At 37.7% G+C, this 12,519-nt stretch overlaps 1 long non-coding RNA gene across 1 annotated transcript in view; it reads left to right on the top strand.

Annotated features, from left to right (window-relative positions):
* LOC137048445 (uncharacterized) overlaps positions 1–11,618 on the top strand; it is an 88,071-nt gene extending 76,453 nt beyond the window's left edge. Inside the window, exons 2-3 of the long non-coding RNA XR_010899406.1 lie at positions 11,195–11,269; positions 11,352–11,618. This is a non-coding gene — a long non-coding RNA (uncharacterized lncRNA). The remainder of the gene's footprint in view (positions 1–11,194; positions 11,270–11,351) is intronic.
* Positions 11,619–12,519: the final 901 nt, after the last annotated feature.

Genomic DNA, 12,519 nt, shown 5'->3' with positions numbered 1-12,519 from the left:
TCATAAGCTCATCTGATGCATAAATTATGGCACACTGGTTTGGTGGGATTTATATAACCGTATAGATTGTGTTGATGTAAACTAGTTTTGTGTACTGTACTGTCTTGCTAACTTGTTTAGTTTCAAATTTTAAAACATTTTATCTATTATTATTAATATTGTTTTATTTTTTTATTGTGCCTCAATAAACTCCTTATTGCTGCTTATTCATCTTTAGTAAGGTAATTGTTAAGATTATTAATATGTAGAATATAGTCATGCAGAATAAGACATTAATGTGTGCTCTATAAGTATTAACAAACAGCCAATATCTTAGTAATATGCTTGCTAATATTCAAAGTTAATAGTGAGAATTGGACTCTAAACTAAAGTGTTACTATTTAGTGTTTTTTGTTTTTTTGGTAAAATGTAAAATTATCATTGCACTCTGAAATGGAAAAAGTATGGAGCCCTCAAGGGGACATGGTAATGGAAAAAAATGGGAGATGGGAGGAACATTTGAATTCCAATGCTTTTGCATTTGCACAGGTATCCTGTTCCCCCAAGAAACTTTGCGTTCTCTCCCAAAATAATTTGCGTGTTGAGCTCCACCGAGAAGCGTTCTTCATTATTTTTCATATTATTTCCATCACGTGTTGAGAGCTAGCACAAAGTTTCTCTGTACTGGAGAACACAAAAGTATGACAAATCTTCAGGTAATTTTTTTTTTTATTTTCATCACATTTTTCATCACCCTTATTTTGATAGTCCCTTTTAAACATTCTGTTGACTATACAGTAATAACTCTGAAACTACAAGTCAACTAACTCTCATTAGAGTATTAGTTAACTGTCTGCTTAAAGGGTTAGTTCACCCAAAAATGAAATTTAACCTTTTGAATCTTTATTTGAGGAGCGTTTATTTAAACTGTGTTCTGAAGATGAACGTAGGTCTTCCGGTGTGGAACGAAATTAGGGTGATTCATTAATGACGTCAATTTCATTTTTGGGTGAACTAACCCTTTAATATCTGCTAACTCTTTATTGTGATGGTCCTCCAACAGACATTCTACTGACTATAAGTAGCTACAGGTCAACATTTTCTAACCCTAACCCTACCAGTCTACTAATACTCTACTAACGAGAATTAGTGAACATGTAGGTGCAACGTCACTTATAGTCAACAGAATGTGGTAAAGGGACCATCAAAATAAAATGAAACCAGGGATTCCATTTTTCAAAGATTACATATTTCCTATTAACTTTATTATTCAGACAGGGCATTGTGAAAAAAGCCCATATCTCATATGTAACAAATAGCTTGCCTTATGTGGAGTAATTATCTTTATATTTTTCAGATCACTGAATCTCTTATTTTTCTATTTTCCTTTAAAGACATCTCCTCTGATATTTTGTTATGCTGCTGCTGGATGCCAGCTTGGCTCTCAGAAAGTAGTTCCATATGGATGCTTTATCAATAAACTTAGTACCTGACTTTCTGGCGGTTGCAGGTTGGACACTAATTTATTTTGTAGTCAGGGTAATGTAATGGTTGGCATAGTAATCTTGTTCTTGGCGGCTGAGGACAGCGCTTCGGGGCATTGTCTGCACACTGAGGCACATGGCAGCTCTGGCTTTAAGGTGATAAGGGGCTGACTCAAGCCAAGTTCAAAGCTCAACATAACTGGAAAAGAGGAAAGTCATTTCAGGCAATCAAACAAAATTCAACATACTGGACCCCTGCACAAATGTTTTATATTGAAATTTGGAAGTACATCCAACAAAAACAGTGTGAAAGAAAGCTGATTTCTTGACTTTTATTTTACTGTGACTAAAATACATATACACTTATGGTACAGTCTGGCTTGTTCAAGTCAAAAAGTTGTGTTGGAGTAATCGTAATTTTGAGTTGCTGCTTGTTACTTTCTTTTAGCCCTTTCTTTCCAAGTTGGAGTTGCATCAGTCAAATAATTATGGAGAAAGCTTGCCCGAAACACTTAAAATATACAAAACACTACATTTTAATTATTTTCTATTTTGACCAAAATCACCTGAAAGCATAGTGGGCCAGATTTACTAACAGCTTTTCCAAGTGCAAACCCCCTTTTGGCATAAAAAAAAAACTTCTGTCAGGATTTAATAAAGACACTGAATCTTGGTGGCAGTGGCTCAGTGGTTCATGTAGGTTCTCTACAAACCAGAAGGTTGGTGGTTCGATCCCCGGTTACACCTGAACAAGTGTCGAAGTGTCCATGAGCAAGACACCTAACCCCAGCTGCTCCCGACGAGCTGGATGGCGCCTTACATGGCTGACATCGCCGTCGGTGTGTGAATGAGAGACTGAATGGGTGAATGTGAGGCAAAATGTAAAGTGCTTTGGATGGCCATAGGGTCTGTTAAAAGCGCTATATAAATGCAGTCCATTTACACTGAGAAATTAGCGCTGAAAAGAAAGAAACTTATTTTTGCGGCTGACCTTATTGCATATGCATTTGTAGGACTTTCCCTTTCAGACAAAATTTATGGGAGTAAAATATTTAAAGGGGACATATTATGCCCCTTTTATTAGACGTAAAATAAGTCTTTGATATCCCTAGAGTATGTACGTTTAAGTTTTATTTGGGGTCGTCTCACAATTATTTCTGTGTATGCCCCTTTAAATGCAAATGAGCTGCTGTTCGCTGCCTGTTCTCTCAGGAAGAGGGCGGCGCTTCAATAGCTTGTGCAACAACAATAGATCATTTTGAACTCAGACAATAATGCCTACAGAGCCAGAGAATAAAAGCTGCATGGAGATAGAGCAGGTATAATTTTATTTAATTCCAGTTTTAACTTAAAGGTGCACTATGCAACATTTCCGTCCGCTAGAGGGCGGCTGTTCAAAACAAAGGTGTAGTTTGATGACGCCAAGTTTGAATGCAGGATCTTGGGACATGTGGTCTTCACATCACAGCTGATGGAAAATAGGACTCTGGCAAAAATCACATTTATGGATGCGTTTGTAAGAGTAAAGCGTTTCTGCAGACTAAAACCGGGAACTGAGGGTAACTGCGTTACCCTTGATATGACGCAATTGACAGGCGACTCCCTCAGACATCCCAGCTCCTTGGTTTAAATAGCAATTTTCTCTCAATTTAAAAATAGTTGGAAACATTTGGGATATTGTAAGTACTCAACTGAACAAAATGTATAACACTGGCCTAGTGTTTTTTTTTATATATTTTACTGCAAAAATACTACATAGAGCACCTTTAAGTTGCCATCTTGCTTTTATCCACTATTGGTACAAGCCTGTTGTAGAGGACCCTGTCCGAATAATGAGCAAAAATTGACTGGTGAATTTTATGAAGTTTATTGTTCATTGCACAAAGGGGTGCTTAATAAACTGGTAAACTTTATATCCGTAAAACAACTCAGATAAACTATTATAAAGTCTCTCTCACTTTCATTACTGCCGTGACCAGTATCGTTTCTGGATAAGCTGGATCACAAATAGTTGGTACTGCTCCATCCTTGACCTTTAAATTTTTTAGCAAAACCTGCCTTGAATTGTCCCTCTTTCAGGCAGTTTAGCTGCATTGCTTACAAGAAGACATTGTTGTTGTTACAGCTGCTTGAGCGCGGAGAAAATGGTGGACAGTGCATGACTGACTGAGGGTGGATACCATGCTAATATGGTACAGTCTGTCAGCACCATGGGTGGAAGAGTGCAGATTAAGGGGCAGTAATATTATAATAGATCCCCTTATTCACTTCATTACGAAGTAATTACTTCATGACCGCTAAAAAAAGTACAGTATAGTATAAGTGTGTGTATTATGAATGTAATCTGGACATACCACATTTGCCAGTGTGGTGTTATTATCATGATGTGACTTACCAGCGCCAGTTAAGTTGCTTCACTGCCATTCACAAATCCTCTCCTGTGACCTCACGGTTAAGTAAGGTGTCCATCATATAGACCATTTCAGAATGTTTGTAAACAATGGGCACCAGGATACTTTCGGGTGGCAGAACGCGAGCGGCTTCTATTGACAAACTGAAGAGATCCGGCTGGCTACTGTTAACGGTTACATAGTTAAAAACATTGTTGTTGATTAAAGTTGAAACTATGATGAAAACGTGTTGTGTTTGGGGTTGCGCCGTCAGATATACAGCAAAAGGTGTAGGATTGTATCGATTTCCTTCAGAAAAAAGTAAATATATCCAGCAAAACCTGTGGGTGAGGAGGCTAAAGCGAGTGGACGTTGTCAAAAGGGGCGCTACAGAGAAGTATTCTCAAAACGGTCCATCTACAAAATCATAGCAGAGCATAATTATCTTCAGCTGGGGAAGTTCAGTATTAGTAAACTTTGGATCTCTTTTAAAGATCAAACTCATTGCCAGTCACTGCCTGAAGTAAAAGTAGGTACTTCTATAGTGTCATGTAGGCTACTGATCGAATGTCAATGGAAGAAATAGGAAAAGCAAAACATAGTTGTAGGCTGATGGATGATTGATGCGTGTACCACACTGGTTTCATCATCACCGCGAGTTTAGTTTGAGTGAATGCCTGACGTTAACGGAGTAACGCTAGTCTACAGCACGCTATCCTTTCACCGTCAGAAGCTCACGTCTGTGCCATCTGATCCGACCCCGGTACTCATTTTTTTATGAGTACTGTAAATCTCGGACATACTACTTCTGTCACGTATACTGTTTTTTGTTTTTCTATATATAGTAGGGAACTATGTGATTTCAGATGCAGCCACTGTGTTTGTTATTGTTTTCCTGCTCTGTTTAGTTTCCTTGGTTACTCATTACTCCATAGTTTGTTTCTATGGTTACCAATTGAGTTTTGCAGCTGTGTCTTGTTCAGTTAATAATTATCCTGTGTATATATATGCCCTTTGTTTGTTCTGCTCTTGTTTTAGGTATTGTCTTTGTGTTTAAAGGGGTACTTCAGTGCTGGGAAGATTAATCCGTATTTAAACTGGGTCATTAATGTAGTAGAAATTTTAAGAAAAAAAAAATATTCGGTGCTTTCTAGACTGAGAAAAGACAGAAAATTGTATTTTTGTCTCATGGGCATGAAAGACAACAATTCCCAGAATGCTTCGCTGCCCTACAAGGCCACTCCCAAAGCCACCACTACTGAATCACTGTGACTGGATCACTTTCACTTTCCCACCGCGACCGCGTTCATTTTCATAAAATCAGTTCAGTTAAAGAAAAGCCACTACAGTTAAAAACGGAACGTAACTGTTCAATATTTAGCCGCTGAGGGAATGTCACACAGCGCAAACTGCAGGAGTCATATTACATACATTTGTGATGAGCTGAATGAGCTCTTGTCATGAGAGCTGAGGTAAATGTGACCACACTCGCGGGATAGATTTGCAGCGCATGTTCAGTCAGGCACGTTTTCAGTTCATGCCTTTGGAAGCTTAACTTTCATAGGAATTAATTGGAGAAGTTGAAACACTTACTTTGCTCCTCCGCCCACACCGTTTCCACGAATGCCTGAGGCTGCGAGCTGAGCTGTGAGTGCGATCTCCCATCCCCCACGCTCGAGTTGAAAACATGTGGAAATGGCTTCCTCTGCTGGCTGTAGTCTTAAGCCTCTGGCCCAAAATTCCACCCATGACGCAAATCGACAATATTTACGTCATGGGAGGAATTGTTCCTAGAATAAAATGCATAAATCTCTTGTCTCAAGGGGATATGAGGGGGAAAGCACAATCATTTGAATATACTCCAGGGTTTCTACTGATACAAAGCCATATGCTAATCGCTGAAGTAACCCTTTAATGACACAGCTTTTATATAATGACAAGAGCCTCGTCTTTATCTGCATGCTACATGAGAGCAACAATGTAACATGTTATTACAATTTAAAATGACTGGTTTCTGTTTTATAATATATTTTAAAATGTAATAATGTATTTCTTTGATGGCAAAGCTGAAATTTCAGCAACATTACTCCAGTTTTCAGTGTCATAAGATCATTCAAAAATCATTCTAATTTGCTAATTTGAAGCTCAGTAAGCATTTTGTATTATTATCAATGTTAAAAACAGCTGATTTAAAATTGTTGATAGCATACAAATCTTTTCAGGATTCTTTGTTGAATATATGAAGTTCAAAAGAACAACAGTTATTTGAAAAAGATTTTGTAATAATGTTTTACTGTAACTTTCTATCAATTTAATGTATCCTTGATGATTTTTTATATATATTCAGTACTGAAATATCCTCAGTATAACAGTTATCCTTTACACCATGTTATTCTAATGAGACTTGCACTGTCACAGACCAGAAGAGCTTATTTGCACCCCTGCATTTAATATGCTCTCACGTTCTCACAGGGTTTCTTGCACATTCAGTTGTGATCGGATGATCTTTGCAGTGTAATTTGATTTAAGACACTGTATTTGATTCATGCTCCGCACAAACACTAATGTGAAGTAATCGTGTGCTATGTGTGGGTGCAAAGTGCCATGGGAAAAGAATTGCCTCTGTGGATTTATGAACATGTAATCATGACTTTTCATCATAATTAGTTCTTATTTCCATGCCATGGGTATTACTCAGATCCATTTAAGGCTCCTTCAATACATTTTATGGAACAACGTGTTTCCTGAAGACAAATGGGCTATTTATGCGCTGAATTAAATGTGTCATGGATTACTCTGAATTGAAATCGTGTAAACAAATAGGACGTTTCTCATCGCCCATGGTACAAGGAAGTGTTCATTGTGCAAGTCAAGTACACAATGAACCAGAAATATTGAACATATTTTAGAGGCTGTTTTAAATTGTGCTTATTTTAGTAATATTAGCTAAAACAAACAACATACTACAATGTAGGCATACTCAATTATGCCATATGCTCAACACAATAACATCAGAATAAATTATGTTTTGTAGATTCAGGGTACATTTGTGAATTCAGGGGTAAGAAATCTAAAAATGTTCTTCTCTTTTTGCCATCCATTTTGCAGTACCATGTCCTGTGGTCCTTCATCATCCACTGCAAATTTGGTTTTGTCTCTTTGTTGAATAATTTAGTGAACGGCTAAATTGTGTAATATTCAATTAATTATTAATCAGTAAATTCGGTAATTTAAACAGATTAACCAATTTGCCTATTTGCTTTTCTTTAAGCTGTGGACCATTACTGCTTTAATTAAAGTTCATTCAGAGATTACCACTTTTAATATGCACGCTTACCAGCACATCACTTCCCATTTTATGGAGTTCAAATTGAACTTCACTGAATCATTATATTCAGAATATTTCCCAAACCATTTCTTACATTCGTAATGGAGTTTCTGGTTAAATGGGCTTTTAATAAAACTTGACTGCCTCTGCAGTAGAAAGGCAACAAAAAAAAAAAGATTAATAATAATCATTTTAAAATCAGTGCTATCTGACTGGAGAAAAAACTGGGCATGTTGCAGTCCAAGCCCACTCCCACCAGACTCAAAAAAATGGCTTGGTTTAGTAGGAAATACGTCAGGAGTTTTCGTTTTCAAAATGCTCTCCGTCCACACTAACGTTTTCCAAAAGTTACTCATCCACACTGAAACGTCAGTAAACGCCAATTTCAGCTTACTGCGCATGTGTAAAACCTCAGTTAAAGCTCACAGAGATGATACAGACATCATAAAGTTATTAGACAATTCTTCTGGCAGAATAGTTTTATTTAGCAAAATATCTCACCGTTGACTGATGCACTCTGTCAACCATGTTTGGTCTAAAGCGTAATTCCACTCGTGTTTTGCCGCAGGACTGCAAATGCAAGTACGTTTGGTCATCTTTGCAGGACTGTTATGAAGTGTGCAAAGTAGCATATTTTAGCAAATGTGTGAAAGTGAAGGGCACATAACTGGCACAATAACGGTATAAACATGCATGGTACAATATGCGTCACATGACTAAACATGCGTCATTGTTTTCAAATACCTCCATCTTCACAGTCCACACTACGATGTGAAGACGGCATTTTCAAATGTATCCACTTTTGAGAGATTGTTTTAAAAAGCTACGTTTTGGTTGATCCACATTTGGGGAAAAAGATGAAACTCTCAAGGTGAACGCATATCTTGAGGCTAAAGGTCTGATAACAAAAAAATCAAGTCAGGAATCTTGGTGTGATTTTTTTGGAGTCAGACCTGAGTTTCAGTAGTCATATCAAAGCAAGAACTAAATCGGCATACTATCATCTGAAAAATATTGCAAGAATTTGATGCTTTGTCTTCTCATACAGAACGCTGAGCAGAACCAGAAAATATGACCCTATCACACCAGTCCTCAGGTCTTTACACTGGCTTCCAGTTACATTTAGGATTGACTTTAAAGTACTATTACTTGTTCAGGGCCAGCCCTGACCAATTTGCTGCCCAAGGCAAGATTTTACTTGGTGCCCCTTGAATCAAGGTTTCTATATGTTGGTTGTGTGTTTATAATTTTTTAAATAAAAATACACACACACACACACACACACACACACACACACACACACACACACACACACACACACACACACACACACACACACACACACACACACACACACACACACACACACACACACACACACACACACACACACAACATCTGGTTCACTATCTTTGTGGGGACTCTCCATAGAGGTAATGGTTTTTATACCGTACAAACCGTATTTTCTATCCCCCTACACTACCCCTGCCCCTAAACCTACCCATCACAGGAAACATTCTGCATTTTTACTTTCTCAAAAAAATGTATCCTGTATGATTTATAAGCATTTTGAAAAGTGGGGACCGGCTCATTTTTCAATGAGCCGGTTGAAAAGTGACTACTATCAGCTATTACTATTCTTATGGGGACATTTGGTCCCCACAATGTAATATAAAAAATGCCGTCTTCAGTGTGGACGGAAAGTAAAAACAGAGAGAAAAAGATGCATTTTTAAACGAAAATATATTAGTGTTGAGTTGGCCTTAAGCTGAACAAAGCTAAAGTGGATTCGAACACGTCCTAAAGTGCACCTGCATGCGCTCAGATCCTTAAAATAGGGCCCATTATCTTATGGATTTATGAATGAACAGCTCATTTTAAAATCTTCCCGGTCTACTGACATTTATTATGACATCTGCTTCAAACAATACAATGCTCATGATAACTTTCATCAACTTTACAATAAGTAAATCCACTTCAGCAGCTAATTACTCTTTGACAGTGATGCCATAGAAGCATACAGGGCTAACATAAAAATGGAAGTTCAAACACAAATTTCTAAAGATGTATCTGGCGCATAAGCTCTGTAGGTGCAAGAAGTATAACGCCACATTCTATCTAGAGAACATCAGTTTCTTTTATATTAAGCCCTGCAGTTCAAGCCATTGAGGCACTTTTAGATGAAGAGCTGTACATATAGAAAGAAAGAAAGAGAAAGAAAGAAAGAAAGAAAGAAAGAAAGAAAGAAAGAATACATAATTCATTTCTGTTTAAAAAACAAAATGGATTTAGTTTTTATATGCCTATTGATTAAATTTCTTGACCCTTGATTCCTCCGTCACCTCCATGCATCCCACCGATTCTGCTACATATGTATTGTAGACCAGAAAATGAGCTAATGTGATCATTTTTGATTATGAAGCAGTATTGTCCAGCCATGGTACGTTATCTCAGCCTATCTCTCACAGCATCTGCAGCCAGGCAGGAAATTGAAGCTAGGTAAAGGCCACCACGACTGCAGTAATTATTTGAAGTGCTGTTCAAATAGAAGCACACGGAATTATAGACACTTAAGAATACTCGCGTTCTCTGATTCGCTTTAATGTCCATCAGAATGGTTCCTTACCGATAGCTGAAGTCTGATCTTTTCAGATATGCAGCATGGAGTACTTCACGGTGCTTGCATTTCCAATGAGAGCTTTCTGCCCACGCCTGCTCTTTAAGGTTATAGGTTGTTGTTGTTGTTGTTTTTACTTGTGCTGAAAGATGTTCTTTTTCAAGGGTCACTTTTTGGTTTGTGTTGCTGGGTAACATTTATAGACCCCCTGTGGTGAAAATCAAGTTTTTAATGTTGTTATTCCTACGTGGTGTCCTTCGTTAAACCATGTGCAAATTCATAAGTCATCCATTGCTGAGTATTTTCTCTTTAAAACTCTAAAAAAAAAAAAAAATGTTTAAATTCACCAGTGTTCCTTACATAACAACTACCTAACCAATCATGTTGCCAACGTGCAGCCAGCCTTTAGCATATCATTAACTATTCTCTGAAGCAGGGGAGTCTCAAGAGAAGCCTGGTTATCCTGGTATATTTTTCTGTTGACATGAAAAACTATTGTTTAAAGCATTTCTAAGGATGCTCCTTTTTGTCAGACAGAGATTTGGAACGGAAACATGGTTTGTGTAACATTAGCAACACGTTTTTTGCTGTTTGATAACAGTCAAGCAAAAGGCTAATCATATTAGATAATCATAAAAAAAAAAAGAAATTGTGTACTGTGCTAATTGAGATTTCTTACAGCTCTTACAGGTTGTTGGCCTTGTCTTTCGTTGCTTCTATTACTCTCCCCCTTTTTGTAAGTCGCTTTGGATAAAAGCGTCTGCTAAATGTAAATGTAAATGTAAATATTAATTACCATTATGTGTCCGACATTCTAAAGAGTGATACCATTGTGCAGCATTTACTAACTTCAGTAAAGTTGAGTAAGTAAGGGTGCTTTCACATCTCTAGTTCGGTTCATTTGGTCTGAACCAAGGGCAAACATTTATACATTGTTGCATTTTTCAGCTTTTTTGGTTCCTTTTCACACCACACTGATTGCTTTGGTCCGAACCAGTTGAAACGAACCAAAACGCAGGCACGTGATAACATCCACATCACTCATTTGCCATGGCGTAATTCCAAAACTGCTTTTTCCGCTTTTGGTGCGCAGACCTGACCAAACGAACCGCACCAAAGAGGGAAACGAACTCTAGTACGATTCAACCAAACTAAATGAGGCAGGTGTGAAAGCACCCTAGATCTCTGAGTGAGTGGAGGCATATATATATATATATCGAAAATAAAAATCTTGGAAAGAAGTTAAAAAAATATATATATATTATCAAAGTGTTGTTCTGGTTGGTCGTTTAAAGGTGACGTGTATATATACCTTAATTGACCAAATAAGTTTGATGAACAATGTTTTTAAGATTCTTTTGGGTTTATTTTATTTATTTATTTATTTTTTCTGCAGGATGTAAAAATGAGAGATACCCATGACATCCCCTGTCACTCCAGGAGAAGATGTATCTGCAAAGTGTTCCTCAAGGTCAGTGTAGCCACTCAAAAAAGCCACATAGATCTCTAGCACACTGTGATAAATCGTACCTCCACGATTACGTGTATTTCAGATGCTTTCTGACGATAAACGCAGTCACCTAGCCCGAGCTGCGGTGGGTGATTAAAGCACTTTGTCTTGAGTCATATCCTGCTCTCCTGATTCCCTCTGCTGATTTCTGCCCCCTCCCTTCTCTCACCTCTTCTCATATCCCACCTCCTTCCTACTCAACAAAAAGGGAATCCAATTCGGACTGCTTTGTCAAAGCAATGCACCAAACAAATAGGAGCCGATAAAACGCCAGTCTGTATTTTTTTTTTATCTGTCTGTCTTTATATTGATTGTGGCAGGTGACCCAGTGTGGAGTCTGGAATCGGATACCATCTCAAATTTTGGTTGTGAGTTTGCTAAGAAGCAGACCTAAAGTCTTTGATGACATTTCCATTTAATCACCGATGCATCACTTTGGCTGAATACCAACATGTCCTGTGTGAAGCAAAGTTGTAAACAAGTGAATGAAATCAATTCTATTTGAGTACATAAGAGTGTTTACTTTTTTGGTTAAATGCGCAGAGTCAATATAGAAAGCTCTTCTTGGTTTGAAATCATTGGTGTAAAGTTAAAGAGCCCATATTATGCCCTTTTACAAAGTCTTGATTGTGTTTGGGCTCTAATAAAATAGATTTTCATGCTTGAATGTTCAAAAGCACCATATTTTTCACATATTTTACATTGTTGCAGCACCTCTCTTTCCAGTCTGTCAGTAACACTCTGGGGTGCGTTTCCCGTAAAACGACGTTGAAGAAATCAACTAGATAATGACGACTGTTTCCCAAAACTGTATTGTTGTTCAACCACTTGGTGGTGGAGTAACTGTTTTTAATTAATACTTTTCAGATCGAATTTATGCTAGATTTTTTTTTCCTATAAATTATGGGCATGCCATCTGAGGACTCATTTTTATTTTTCTCACTTATTTTGCTTTATTTCCAGATTCAATCTAGAGGGCGGATCGGGCTGCATTTTTCTGTCCGAGCCCGGCCTGCGTCCGACAGAGCAGTCACCGAACCCGACCCGAGCCCGACAGGCATTAAGATATTTATGTTCGAGCCCGACCTAAGCCCGATTTTGTTTTTGTTTTTGTTTTTTTCCTTCTTTTTTTTTCTCATATACTAACACATACCTACGTTTGTTTGTGTGGAAAGCCTGCTTTTTTTAAGCAACTGTAGGAAGGAATTCTG

The sequence above is a fragment of the Pseudorasbora parva genome, chromosome 19 (assembly GCF_024679245.1).
Source record: "Pseudorasbora parva isolate DD20220531a chromosome 19, ASM2467924v1, whole genome shotgun sequence".
Lineage (NCBI taxonomy): Eukaryota > Metazoa > Chordata > Actinopteri > Cypriniformes > Gobionidae > Pseudorasbora > Pseudorasbora parva.
Note: the sequence above shows the minus strand (reverse complement) of the source record. Positions and strands in the feature narration are given on the sequence as shown.